Source organism: Mobula birostris, chromosome 7 (assembly GCF_030028105.1).
Source record: "Mobula birostris isolate sMobBir1 chromosome 7, sMobBir1.hap1, whole genome shotgun sequence".
Taxonomy (NCBI): domain Eukaryota; kingdom Metazoa; phylum Chordata; class Chondrichthyes; order Myliobatiformes; family Myliobatidae; genus Mobula; species Mobula birostris.
Genome location: NC_092376.1, coordinates 72,966,707 through 72,980,314, shown reverse-complemented (window position 1 = coordinate 72,980,314; position 13,608 = coordinate 72,966,707). Strand labels below are relative to the sequence as shown.

General features: G+C 41.0%; 1 protein-coding gene across 3 annotated transcripts in view; it reads right to left on the bottom strand.

Moving 5' to 3' along the window:
* amotl1 (angiomotin like 1) overlaps window positions 1-13,349 on the bottom strand; it is a 97,923-nt gene extending 84,574 nt beyond the window's left edge. For all 3 annotated transcript variants that reach the window (XM_072263405.1, XM_072263403.1, XM_072263404.1), the window contains exon 1: window positions 13,234-13,349. The gene's annotated coding sequence lies outside the window, so the exon portion shown is untranslated. The remainder of the gene's footprint in view (window positions 1-13,233) is intronic.
* Window positions 13,350-13,608: the final 259 nt, after the last annotated feature.

Genomic DNA, 13,608 nt, shown 5'->3' with positions numbered 1-13,608 from the left:
TTTGTAATTCTGGAGATCTACCCCAAAGGTACATTCGAACACAAAGTCCCGCAGCTAGAAATCCTCCATTAAATGCTTCACTTTTTCCATTTTGAAGATTAAATGCAATTATTAAATAAAAACATTCGATCTACATTTTATAAAATCTAATTACCTTATTTAAATGTAGAAACCAAATTTTAAAATCTAACCTGATATTTTTGGTCAAGAAAAAAATCCCACCCACATGAGTACCTGTTGTTAAAGCTGATACTGAGGTTGAACATTTGTGAATGAAACACTAGTGCAAGAAACTACCATTAAAATAGTTATAAACACATTTGCAGTAACCCAAACACACTCAGAAATAATACTCAAGTAGATTAATTAAAAACATTAAGGCACCTTTTCCCCTATCTGACATCTAACTATTAATTTCAAAGTTCAACTGACAGATTCCCAGTCCATGAAATGGGATTTTGAGGAAACAGAGTCTAGTTAAATAATGCAGGTGTCACAGGGCGACTCTTAACTGGACAGGAAAGCAACACTTCAGCCTGTGGGTGAAGTACCAAGTTTCTGTCCAGTTAAGTACACTCAGAATTTAAACTGAAGATTGACCTCTATATTACAGCCTTCGTTCTAGCTTGCAGCCATGATTTCAGCTCATGAAAATGGCAGCAAGTCCATTCTGTAAATGGAAATAATTTTAGATTAATAAATTATTGACAGTAATTACATTAAAGTGTTTAAGAAAAAGGCACAAGGTCATTCATGATTCTGTGTTTGGACACAGGAAAAACTGAATGTGTAACAAATCTTCAAGAAACCTTAATGAGGCCCCTGAGTATTACAGACCAGTTAGCTTAAAAACTGAGGAAAACATTGAGGCCTGGACTTTTAGGCTGCAGTAACAGTGAAACTTATCAGTGCTCACCATCTTAATCCCATGAGGTTAACAGCAACTTTGGGACTTGACACAAGCATTCTTTAAACATACAAATCCTGACATTGTCAATGATTTAGCTCTCCTCCAGTCTGTGATTAACAGGCCTCTTTATGGAATCAAGGGATCCCTTGTATGCAATGAATTTAAGTTACTTATAAACAAACCTCACTGCATGATTTACTGTAAAGCTACACATTGTTGCAAAAAGTCCAAGTTTTTAAATGTGAACAATCTAGCAAACCATCTGACCTTTATAAAATTCTAAGGTATGTGTGTACAGTATCTCATTACTAAAGAAGTAGTTAAAGAAAATCAAAGTAAAATAAAGTAGATTCAACGTGCTTTTAAGAATTGGAAGTGTCTTACAAACTGATTACAGTTCTTGAAGAATCTAACTAGCTGGGTGGATAAAGGGGGAAGATAAATGCTGTATTTGGATTTTGAGAAGCCGTCTAATGAGGTGACAACTTCAAGGTACCAACAGAAGAGCTGATGAAATATGAGTTATTAGCATGTAGAAAGAATTAACAGGTGATCAAAGAAAAGCAAAGACTGGACACAAGGCTCATGTACAGTTGGCAAGCTGTAACAAAGTGGGATACCACAGGAATAAGGGGTATAGATGGAGAGGGTCGGTGGCTTTAAATTCCTGGGCATTAACATATCAGAAGATCCGTCCAGGGACCAGCACATAAGTGTCATCACAAAGGAGGCACAGCAGCATCTCTACTTTCTTAAAAGCTTGCATAGATTTTGTGTGTCACTAAAAACTTTGTCAAACTTCTCCAGATCAACAGGAATAGTTGATACCCTACAACCAGCAGGGTCTGGAACCAGAGTGGATAACTTCATTCACCACTAGTCTGAACTGACTCTACAGCCTACAGACTCATTTTCAAGGACTGCTTTACACCCCGTTCTCAGTATTATTCTTAATTGCACAGTTTAGCTTCTTTAGTACATTGGTTGTTTGTCTATGTATAGTTTTTTTTAAAATTCTATTGCATCTCTTCTTTTTCCAGTAAAAGCCTGCAAGAAAATTAATTTCAAGGCAGTATATACTTACTTATACTGACTTTGATAATCAATTTACTTTGAACCTTGGCCTCAATACCTCCTTGTGCAATTGGATCCTTACTTGCAGACCCCCGTCAGTTTGGATTGGCAACATCTTCACCACAATCTCCATTAGCACAAGTGGACTGCTAGGCTGGGTGCTTAAACCTCTTGCTTTGCTCACTTTACACTTATGACTATGTCACTATAAGCACGGTTCCAATGCCATATTCACGTTTGCTGATGACACCACTATCATGGGTGGTGATAAATCAGCATAGAGGAGGGAGAATGAAAATCTGGCCAAGTGGTGCCATAAAACCAACCTCTTATTCAATGTCAGCAAGACCAAGGAGCTGATTATTGACTTCTGGAGGTGTAACATTGAAGCAGGTTCACGGGTTTGGTGAGTGAGGCAGAAAAGAGTGACTGCAAGTAAGTACATTAATTATTTATTTGCAAACAGTAAAAATTGGACCATATATTCACGCTCCCCCAAGTTACACGAACTACAAAACTAAATATTCAACAAACACATACTTAATTAAAAGTGCATGCCAAGCAGACCTTCAAGGGTTTCTACACAGCATGCCTTAAACAATGGGAGAGAGAAATAAGCTCCCACATGTGCTACTCTTTATATCCAGGATATTTGAGACAGACACTAGGTAGCCACCCAGTGAGAAGAGCAGCTGCAGTTTCTAAACTAACCAATCGTGATGGGAGCAGCTTTCGACAAGAAGAATAGGCCGCACCCTCTCCCCCTACCCCCCCCATGGGACAGGAGGAGGAGATGAGAGGTCCATGAGCCAGTCCTCATTGGAGGATCAGTGCTGGTGAGGGTCAGCGACTTTAAATTCCTTGGCGCTATTATTTCTGAGGGCTTGTCCTGGGCCCAGCACGTAGTTACAATTACAAAGAGAGCACAGCAGCACCTTTACTTCCTTCGGAGTTTGTGAAGATTCAGCATGACATTTAAAACTTTGACAAACGTCTATACATGTGTAGCGGAGAGTATATTGCACACCCCCATGTCTCCAGATGATCCTTCAATCTCTGATTCTGAGGATGACGTGCAGGCTGCCTTCAAAGGAGTGAATCGAAGGAAAGCACCTGATCCAGATGGAGATCCTGGCTGAGTACTAAAAACTTATGCCGACCAACTGGCTGGTGTATTCATGGATACCTTCAACCTCTCACTCCAGCAGTGTGTGGTACCCACCTGATTCAAGCAGGCTTCCATCATACCGGTGCCCAAGAAGAGCATGGTAACCTGTCTAAATGATTATTGGCCAGTGGCACTTACATCTATAGTGATGAAGAGTTTTAAGAGGCTGGCGTTGAAGCATATCAAGCTCCTGTCTGAATGGTGACTTGGATCTGCTCTACTTTGTCTACCAAAGCAACAGGTCCACAGCAGATTTTATCTCATTGGCTCTTCACACAACCTGGGAACATCTGGACAGCAAAGCTGCATACACCTTTATCGATTACAGCTCAATATTTAACACCATCATCCCTTCTAAACTAATTAGTAAACTCTAAGACCTGGGCCTCAATACTCCCTTGTGCAACTGGATCCTGGATTTCCTCACTTGTAGACCCCACTCAGTTCAGATTGACAATATCAACTCGTTCACAATCTCCACATGCACAAGAGCAACGCAGGGATGTGTACTTAGCCCCCAGCTCTCCACCTATGACTTTGTGGCCAAGTACAGCTCCAACACCATAGACAAGTTGCCTGACGGCACCACTGTTGTGGGCTGTATCAAAGGGGATGATGATTCAACATACAGGAGAGAGACTGAAAACTTGGCTGAGTGGTGTCATAACAACAACCTCTCACTCAATGTCAATAAGGCCAAAAAACTGATTGTAGACTTCAGGGCAGGGAAACCAGAGGTCCATGAGCCAGTAATCATCGGAGGATCAGAGGTGGAGAGGGTCAGTAACTTTAAATTCCTGGGTGTCACTATCTCAGAAGACCCACCATATAATTATAATTGCGAATAAAGAACGACAGCACCTCTACTTCCTCAGGAGCCTGCAGGGGTTAGGCATGTGATCAAAAACCTTGGCAAACTTCTACCGATGTGTGGTGGAAAGAATGCCGACTGGCTGCATTATGGCCTGGTATAGGAACATCTATACCTTTGAGTGGAAAATCCTATAAAAGGTATTGGATTCTGCCCAGTACATCACTGGTAAAACCCTCCCAACCATTGAGCACATCTACTTGAAACGTTGCCATAGAAAAGCAGCATCCATCAAAGATACTCACCGCTCAGGCGACGCTCCTTTCTCACCGCCGCCATCAGGTGAAGGTACAGGTACCTCAGCACTTGCACCACCAGCCTCAGGAGCAGTTACTACCCCTCAACCATCAGGCTCTTGAACAATAAGGGACGGCTACTCTCATTTAAGGACTCTTATATTGATATTTCATGCTGGTTATTTATTGCTGTTTATTTATATCTGCACTTGCACAGTTTTTTTGCAGTTAGCAGTTCCTGATGTTCACAGTTACTGTTCTATAGATTTGCTAAGTATGCCTGCAGATAAAGAATCTCAGGGTTGGATGTGGTGACATGTATGTACTCTGATAATAAATTTTACCTTAAACTTTGAATATTGTCTGGCTGCATCACAGCCTGGTATGGAATCACCAGTTCCCTTGAACGGAAAAGCCGAGAAAAAGTAGTGGATATGGCCCAGTCCATCATGGGGAAAGCCCTCCCACCATTGAACACATCTACATGGTGTTGTTGTGGGAAAGCATACATTATCAGGGACCCCCACCACCCAGGACATGCTCTCTTCATGCTGCTGCCATCAGAGAGAAGGTACAGGGGTCTCACGACTTGCCCCACCAGGTTCTGGAACTGTTATTACCCCTCAACCATCAGACTCTTGAACCAAAGGGGATAACTTCACTTGCCCCATCACTGAGATGCTCCCACAACCTATGGACTCACTTTCAAGGAATCTTTAAGTCATATTCTCGATAGTTATTGTTTATTTATTTATTATTTTTTTCTTTTTGTCCTTGCACAGTTTGTTGTCTTCCACGCACTGGTTCAATGCCCAAGCTGGTGTGGTCTTTCATTGATTCTATTATGGTTATTATACTATTATGGATTTATTGACTATACCTGCAACCAAAATTAATCTCTGAGTTATATATGGTGACATATATGTAGTTTGACAATAAATTTATTTTGAACTTTGAATAAATGCTTGGGTCTTGAACAATGTAAATGACCTATGCAGTTGGAAGGGCCCAAGTGTAATATTCCATATTTGTTGACAATAGCATTAAGAGGAAGTTATAGAAGGATATATTCTTTTGCAGGCTGTTTAGGGATGGCTCACGGGGTCAATTCTTGAAATGAACAGATTGACTAAAGTTGAGCTGATCTGCGCTCTTCGAAATATGAGACTGACCTTTCTGGAAATTTTCAGATTCTGAGGGTGTTCTAATATCAAATGTAGGAGGATGTTTATAAGAGTCTAATCAGTGGTCGTCGTTATTAACATAACAGTATGTTACAATTCACTTAAGTCTTTGAGTTTCTTTTCTGCGCATATAAGAACATTCTGCATAAATGCAACCACGGACATGATCTTTTTGATATTGCTGGAACTGAAGTGCCATTTTGAAATGTATCAATCCAGTTCCAAGGCCCATAGCACAAAACATTTAAGGAAAAAAAGCTTTAAAATGTATTTTAAATTCATGTCCAGGAGATGTTCACCGTCCTCATTTCTATCTTTGGGAATACTGTAACATCTTAAATGCTTACTATCATTATAGTTTAAGAAAGCATTGTTAACGGTACACCACATCTTGGTTTTGTGCATCAATGTAAAATTTAAAACATTGAGCAAAATTTCAACTTTTTCAGGGTAACAAATAATCAGAGGACCAACCTTAATGCACCACATCTGATTAACTTCAATGGAGAAAACAAAACTCAGGTGGTTGCATTAATGGCAATATTCCTTTTTAGGATGAACATTACAAACCATTTCTTAGCAACATTTAAAAGTATTCATTAGCAGCAGTAAGGTTAATTATTTTGTTCCTGTATTTAAATATAAAGAAACTTAATCCCTGTAGAATAATTTTCTTCTGTCCTGAGACAGCTGACCATATCCCTGGACAACTAAATACTTTATTAATAACAATGTTTCTGTGGTAAACTACCACCGCAAACAATGAAGAGGCAAGCAATGGTGAGGCCGACTTGAGCGTTGAGCCGTGAGGGTGCGATGCAAAGTCGGAGCATGGCATGTTTGAGGAGAGGTGTTCAGAGCAAGGTCAAGGTATGGTTCAGACGTAGACAGAGTCAGAGATGGACCAAGTGAATCAGAAAGGAATCGGTGCTGAGGAGTTTCACAGCTCATCCACCTGAACCGGAACGAGGCTGGATCAACCTAAGTGCCAAGCCTATTTGGAAAGGTCAAGAATGGCCTTGGGCTGGGCAGCGGGGTACAGGCCCAGAGCGTATCACTGTGGCACAGCCTGAGTCCTAGTGTGGGGGAGTGATCCGGTACTTAGATGATTCATGCACTGCCCCAGATACACCAATAAGGCAGGGTGACAAGACCAGAGGCGAGGATCGGGCCGATTCCGCTCGCATTCCACGATGTTCACTCCTCTCTCCTCGGTGCTGAGGTTGGGAGACTGTTAAACACTTCATGTCTGCGAGCTTCACGGAGATTTGCCCTACTGTGTGATGAACTGAGACTGAGGCTGAGGGCATACGCCAGCTGCTTTGGGTCTATGGATTCAACCTGGTTCTGAATGCTGTTGTTTGCTTTCACTGCTTACATGATTTGTGCTTTTCTTCATTTCTCTCAGCCTTAGGCGTTGGTCCCTTTTTAAAAAAGATGGGGTTCCTTAGGATTTCTTGCTTTGTGGTGAATCACAAAGTTGTATCATTTATACATATTTGATAATAAACGCACTTGGAGCTTTGACCTGCCCACCTCCACCATACGGACCTGAACGCAGCTGTTCATGGGAGCTTAGTTCTCCGCTCATCAATGTACTCTTAGCTTAAGTAAATGAATTTAACAAAACATTAGCTCCACTTGTCACTAAGTAGTAGTTTCCACTATTGACTTCAATGACACTGCTATGATTGCACGATATTTAATTATTCCAACAAGCAGCAGGTAGCGCTGCAGCCTAAACCTGGAAAATGCCTATTTTCAACTTTATCCATGTCTAAATTTGTGTGTGAATTTTAAAGGAAAGTCATTCTGCATTTCTTTACATTTCAAATAACATCAGGGGTACACCCTTGGTTACTTAGCTGTAACATTTCCTAGATATGAAACTACACCTTGAATGATGTCAATTTCAATGCCAACATATCAACAAATGCTCATTTTGCAATAATGTTAGGGACAAATAAAATAATGCAGTATATTAGTGCTCCTGGATGAAGCACACATTAACAATTCATCTATGATACATTCCTGATCGCAGCCAGGACCAACTTGGCAAAACGGTGAGACACTCGGTATTTGGATACAAGTCCCATTTATTTATCTGCAATGAATTATTGCGCTCACTTTAATGACTGATGTCATTGTTGGAGAAAAGAGGAATCTACTAATTCAAATAATTCAGAGGAAAGTTCCTCTAAATAACTAAATCATCTTGAGGAGGATTACATTTAGGAAAAATAAACAAACTTATTAGTAAATTATAATGTAATGGTGTTAGGCATATTCCAAAGTGGCAAAATAGAATGCCTTATATTCATTGAATCCTCTGGTGTAACTGGCTCAAGCTGGTGTTTAATTCCACACAAGCTCTGTTGAAGGGTCTCAGCACGAAACGTTGGCTCGTTATTCCTCTCTATAAGTGCTGCCTCACCTGCTGAGTTCCTTCAGCATTTTGTGTGCATCACCCAATACAAGTTTCCTTTTATTCATCTGGCCTACATTTCAAAAAATATATCAAGAGTTGCAAGGCACAGGGTTAATCCAGGTTACAAAAGGGAGTCATGTAACTTCAACGTTCTCTACCTTACCTATAAATGCACACAATCACTCATCTCAAAACGTCCATCAAAATAAAAGTATTAAATATAATAAACAACTGATCACATCACCATAACACCTTCGCAGACTTCCTGCATGACCTGTCTTTCATTGGGGGATATGGTGAGTACATGTAAATTAGGGAGGGAGCATAATACTGTGTAAAAGAAGATAATAAGTATACATTTCTAACCATCACTAAGGTACTCCTTTCATCAACATTTGCTACAGATACAAACAATAGAAAGATCCTTTACAACTGTTAACTATCCACTGACCGCAACTTTAGAAAATGCATTTACAGTGATCATCATGCCTCTGTCAGAAATACAACAGCAATTTGTGCCACATTTTCACATCTACTGAGAACTGGATTAACATAATACTATGGCTATGAAATCTGATGACTGAGTATTGTATATTGGGTCTATACCATGCAATAGTTGATAGTAATTACAATGAGTTTTTTTTAAACGGTAATAAGAATACAGAAGTAGAAAAGTTAGCTCTTCAACCAGCATGGAACAGAATACCGGCCACACTTCAAGCAACCTGCACAGTCTTTGTAAAGGAACTATAGCTCCTTTGACCTTGATTGATTCGCTGTCATGATCATTAATGGACTAATACTACACCCCAAAACACCCGAAGTAACTTATTAGTTAGGACTCAGTGGTTAAACCATCCCACGTATATTTTTATTAGTTTCCAATGATTTCTTAAGGTTGTCATAGCCAGAGGGTGAGAGTGAGGATATTTCCACTACCTATTAAATGCTCCCAGTGGTATGTATCTCAAATAGCCTCTGATAACTAAGTCCAGCTCCTGTCCTTCATGTGTGGCTTAGCTACTAAGCCCAGCAGAACTGTTTCAACTGAAAGGAGAAGAGGCAAAGGCGGGTTACTGGTGCATTAAAGCCAGTCGCTCCAGGCAGTTGGGAGCTCATCCAGAAGGAAACTCTGATCTCAAACCTCCACTGCCTTGCCACTATACCCACTCAAGGGGAAGGTTTCAGCAGCAAACCCAGAGGGAAAATCCAGACCTGGAGTCCCTAAGGCAGTTCTATGTTGAGTTCAATGCCGACGGGCAAGTCCTGCAACTCCATATCCGTGTCTGCCCTTCCTTTGGATTCTCCAGCTGCTTGGAGAGGGGGAGTCTGTTGCATGGGCAAGTTTTCTCTCTATATCATACTGCCCTAGCTTGCGTAAACAACAGTGGTTGATCCCGACCAATGGAGGGCTTCAACAGTTCCCATGGGGATATATTCATTCAGTGATTTACAATGACACAGATAGGTAGATGATAGATGGACAAAAGAGATTCTGCAGATGACAGATGGAGCTGGAGCTATTGTAGTAATGCTTAAACAGAACTCAATTCAATTTAGATTTAACGTGTGGCGGTAAATGTATTGAACAAAGGTGATTCTGGAAGTCATGATACAAAGTCCATCATACTTACGACAACCTAAATAGATTTTTGGCAGGGAGATAAAAACATGTAATATTTGGGACTAATCAAATGAAATGCAAAAGTATTAAGTAGTCTTATGAAATACTGTGTTCTGATTTCTTCTCAAAGCTTACTAGAACAGCTGAGAAACCTCAGTGCAATTTAGGCATTGTGGTACAACCTTATACCTGAATTACATATGTAAAGAAAACATATAACCAATTTTGAAACTTCTCACTTTCATACAGCACAGGCTGAACACAGACAGTTTGACCATATCTCTCCAACATCCACAAAGTTTTATCCATACTCAATCTCTACTGATGTAACCCTCAGCTGCAAATTGTAAAACCAATCTCAAGTGCTGGATCACTGTTCCTCTACCAGAATCTCTTGCTCTCTCCTCAGTACTTCCACACACAAAGGTCTGTTATATTCTGTTGGAAATGCTACTGCTCATAACCCTGGAATAAAAACACTCTGCAACAGGGATACAGTTATATCTGAAACTATGCTATACTCAGGCTCAGGTTTGATATATTAAGTTTGCAAAGTTTGATATTATATATAGTTTATAGGGGAGGCTTCTTTGACTCCATATTCACCTCACCCATTAGAATTTGACATAATTTCTTGTAAAACTAATTATCCTTTACGTACAGTCAACATCTAGAAAACTGGTTCTCACAGGAATGCATCAAATCCATTTGAACTTTCTCCAGATAACTGTTTCATCAAAAGATAAGTCAAGAAGTAGTCTTGACAATTTGTTTAGAGGACTAAAGATTAAAGGTTACCATGGAACCTAATAAAAATGAGGAGTTCATTTTCTAGGGAATGAGAAAGTTACTAACAGAAATGAAGTAATAAAAACAATTATGAAGTGCTGTTAAAAATCAAACATGTTCACTGAGCAAAACATTCTTTTCCTTAAATCTTACTTACAAAATAAGCTTAATCTTAACATGGTGAACCATTCAAGTTTGGAGATAACATCAGAACCAAAAACAGATGACAGTGTTTTCACCGTTACTATAGAAGTGCAGTGATGCCATTTAATACTGTAGGATTAGTGCTAAAGCCTGGCACCAGCACATCATTGGGATAGAATGAAGTTGGAATGCACATAATGGGTGACCTCCTGTGGCAAGTAGCTGACCTGAATCAATCTCAATTTTTTAAAGATTGTGTTCTAAGAAATTGCTGATAACAACTGATAGGAACTAATCAGAATATAATTCTGCAAGTTTGTTACTACTGTTTAGTAAAGGATTACAAACGGCTAGTAATGGTCTACATTGGTAGCTTGTGGACAAAGTTATGATTTCACATGAACAAACAGGAATTTACCCCCACACCCCAGGAAATAACCTCTGTACAGTGAAATCACTATTTCATTAAAAGGACCATTTTCATGTCGTACATCAATGATTTGCATCTGTAAAGGGATGTGGTGGGCTAATACAACTCGTGTGAATTGCATTGAACCACACAAGAACAAAAAGATGGAAGCAGTACTATTTATGATGTAACACATGACACTTTTAGGAATAGAAACTCCTATAAATGACCAACTTGAGTATCACCTCAATTGAAAATGAGTGCAATACAACGGAGGGTTAAAAGTTAGTAGTGAAAGTGAATCAGAATTTTAAAAGTACTGCTGTATAGCAAATTCTACTTAAATGGATCTGAAGTGATAACCCACTTACTATTTCAAGCATAATTATTTTGTACAAGTATTAAGTGGGGACAAGAGAAATGGCCACAAAGTCATTAAGTATCTGGTAAATACATGGGGAAAATGTGTGTGGTTCTCATCAACAGATGATATGCAAACTAAAAGCATGAAACTAAACTCCACATCAAGGAAGTTTACTAATCTGCAGATGGGAAATTGAGTGATATGGCCACTTCTCAATGACACACAGCAGCTTGGGGGTGGGGGTTATTTTTAACAATGGCAGAGTCAACACAATGGAGCAGCAAGCAAAAAACATTTTCTAAAAATTACAATAGTTTACATTTGATGCAACACTCAGAATGCTGGAGTAACTCAGCTGGTCAGGCAGCATCTATAGAAATGAATAAACAATCAACATTTCTCCAAACTTCTCCCATCAACTGCCAGTTGTACTCCTTCCCCTCAACCCACCTTCTTATTCTGGCTTCTTCCTCCTTCCTTTCCAGTCCTGATGAAGGGTCTCAGCCTGAAACATCAAAAGTTCATTCACTGCCATAGATGTTGCCTCACCTGCAGAGTTCATCCAGCATTTTGTGTGTGTTGCTCTGGACTTCCAGCATCTACAGAATCCCTGTTTATGACTTACATTGATACTTTTTCTACATGTAGAAAAATACCTCAAGGCACTTCACAGAAGTATATTCAGACAAAAATTGGTATATGTTCAAATTTGGATGATTAAAGAATGTTGGAGACTGAACTTAAGAAGGATCTTGGGGGTATGAGGAAGGGCTTTAGAACCGATTTTGAGAGGGGATCTAGTTGCTGAAGTTAAAAGCAGAAGACCAGAATCTGAGAAAAACTGATTTCCTACAGATATGTAGATTTGAACTACAGCATGACAAGCCCATGTTCCGATGAAAGTATGAGAATTTCAACTACTTTTTGTAATGACGATTTGCAGCCATGTACGGTATATGGTATGGAGCCTACTGAGAGCTTTGATTGTTCAAATCTTTCGTAAGTGGGCCAGAAGACCACTGGAATAGTTGGGTGTGAAGAGGGATTTTGTCCAGTCCATTGGCAGCGATGTTAGAGACCAGATAAATCTGTTTTTTTTGTGACAAGGTGGGAAGAAAAGCCAACTGATGTTGAGTTTGTGAACCAGTTTGGTTCAAAGAAAAAATAAAGTACAATCGAAATAAAATTTAGCAAATGTTCCAGGCGATTCTACCTGGGTCCCTCTAACTTCGCTCCAAACGGATGCTGCCGACAAACTGCCTTCGGTTTAAGGGGCGGAAGGAGGCGGCTGTTCGGTCGGGAATTTGCCTTGCACAAGCTCCCGCCAGTTTCTGGCTGCCAGGATCGACGTCCACACACCGAAAGTCGAACCCGTTGTGGGTGAGCGGGCGCGAAGAGTCGGACTACAGCTGGCCTTAGCTGCCCAAACTGGCCGGCGGTGAGATAGGGACTGACCCCATCATTAATGTGCCAGTCATGAATGAGAATTGCTTTGCAAAACTTTCACCAGTCGGACAAAAAGCAGGCATTTATGGACAAGTTACTCCGATTAAATCCACAGTATTTACCATAAAACATATAGTGTACCTGGGGCAATAGCCACGGAGAGGCTCGCACAATTTGAAGCCTAGCTCGATTTTAAATGTTAAACTATACCCTGACGGTGGGCCCACTCTGTAGTCTGCCGATGAAGTTAAGTGAATACAAATTAATACCCCCACCCCCAAACTTTTCACACACCTCGGGCGTAACCTCTCCCGTTAACCACTCGCGCCCCGAGGGGGAAACCAGTGACAGGAGACAACTTCAGCCGCGAATGAGAAGCCAACAGTCAATATGTCGGCAGGTGAGCCGAGCCCATTCCCCACTTCCCATTCATCGGCCGCCAGCGGAGCAACGCCCAGCCGCCCCCGGGGCGTCCCCTCTCTCGGGCAGGCTGGAACTGAACACGGGCAATGCTTCCCTCGACTTCCATGCCCCCGCCAACCCTCCCTCCCTCCACAGCACAAGTTGGCGTAGACAGCAGCAGTACCGGCAATCGATGGAAACTTTCGGCGCAATCCTCAAACCTTCTTGTCCGGTCTGCAGATGTGTCCCTGCTGCCTCGGCCAAAATCAAGCTTCTCAAAAGTTTGCAGGAACTATCGATGCGGGTATCAAACCCCCATTCCCAGCCGAGAGAGAAAGACCAACGAACCGAATTGAGCCGAGGGGCTGATGGAAGGGGAAAAGGCTTCAGCCTGAGAGCAGCGCCAGCCAACAACAATCAGCCCCATTCACAACGGAATGAGAGGAATGACATAGCTTCACCTAATGCAGCAGAGCGCCGGCCCTCTGGGTCCTAGCGTCACTGTGCAACCGCCAAGTACAGTACCCGAAGGCCGCAAGATTTCACCTGCCATAACACT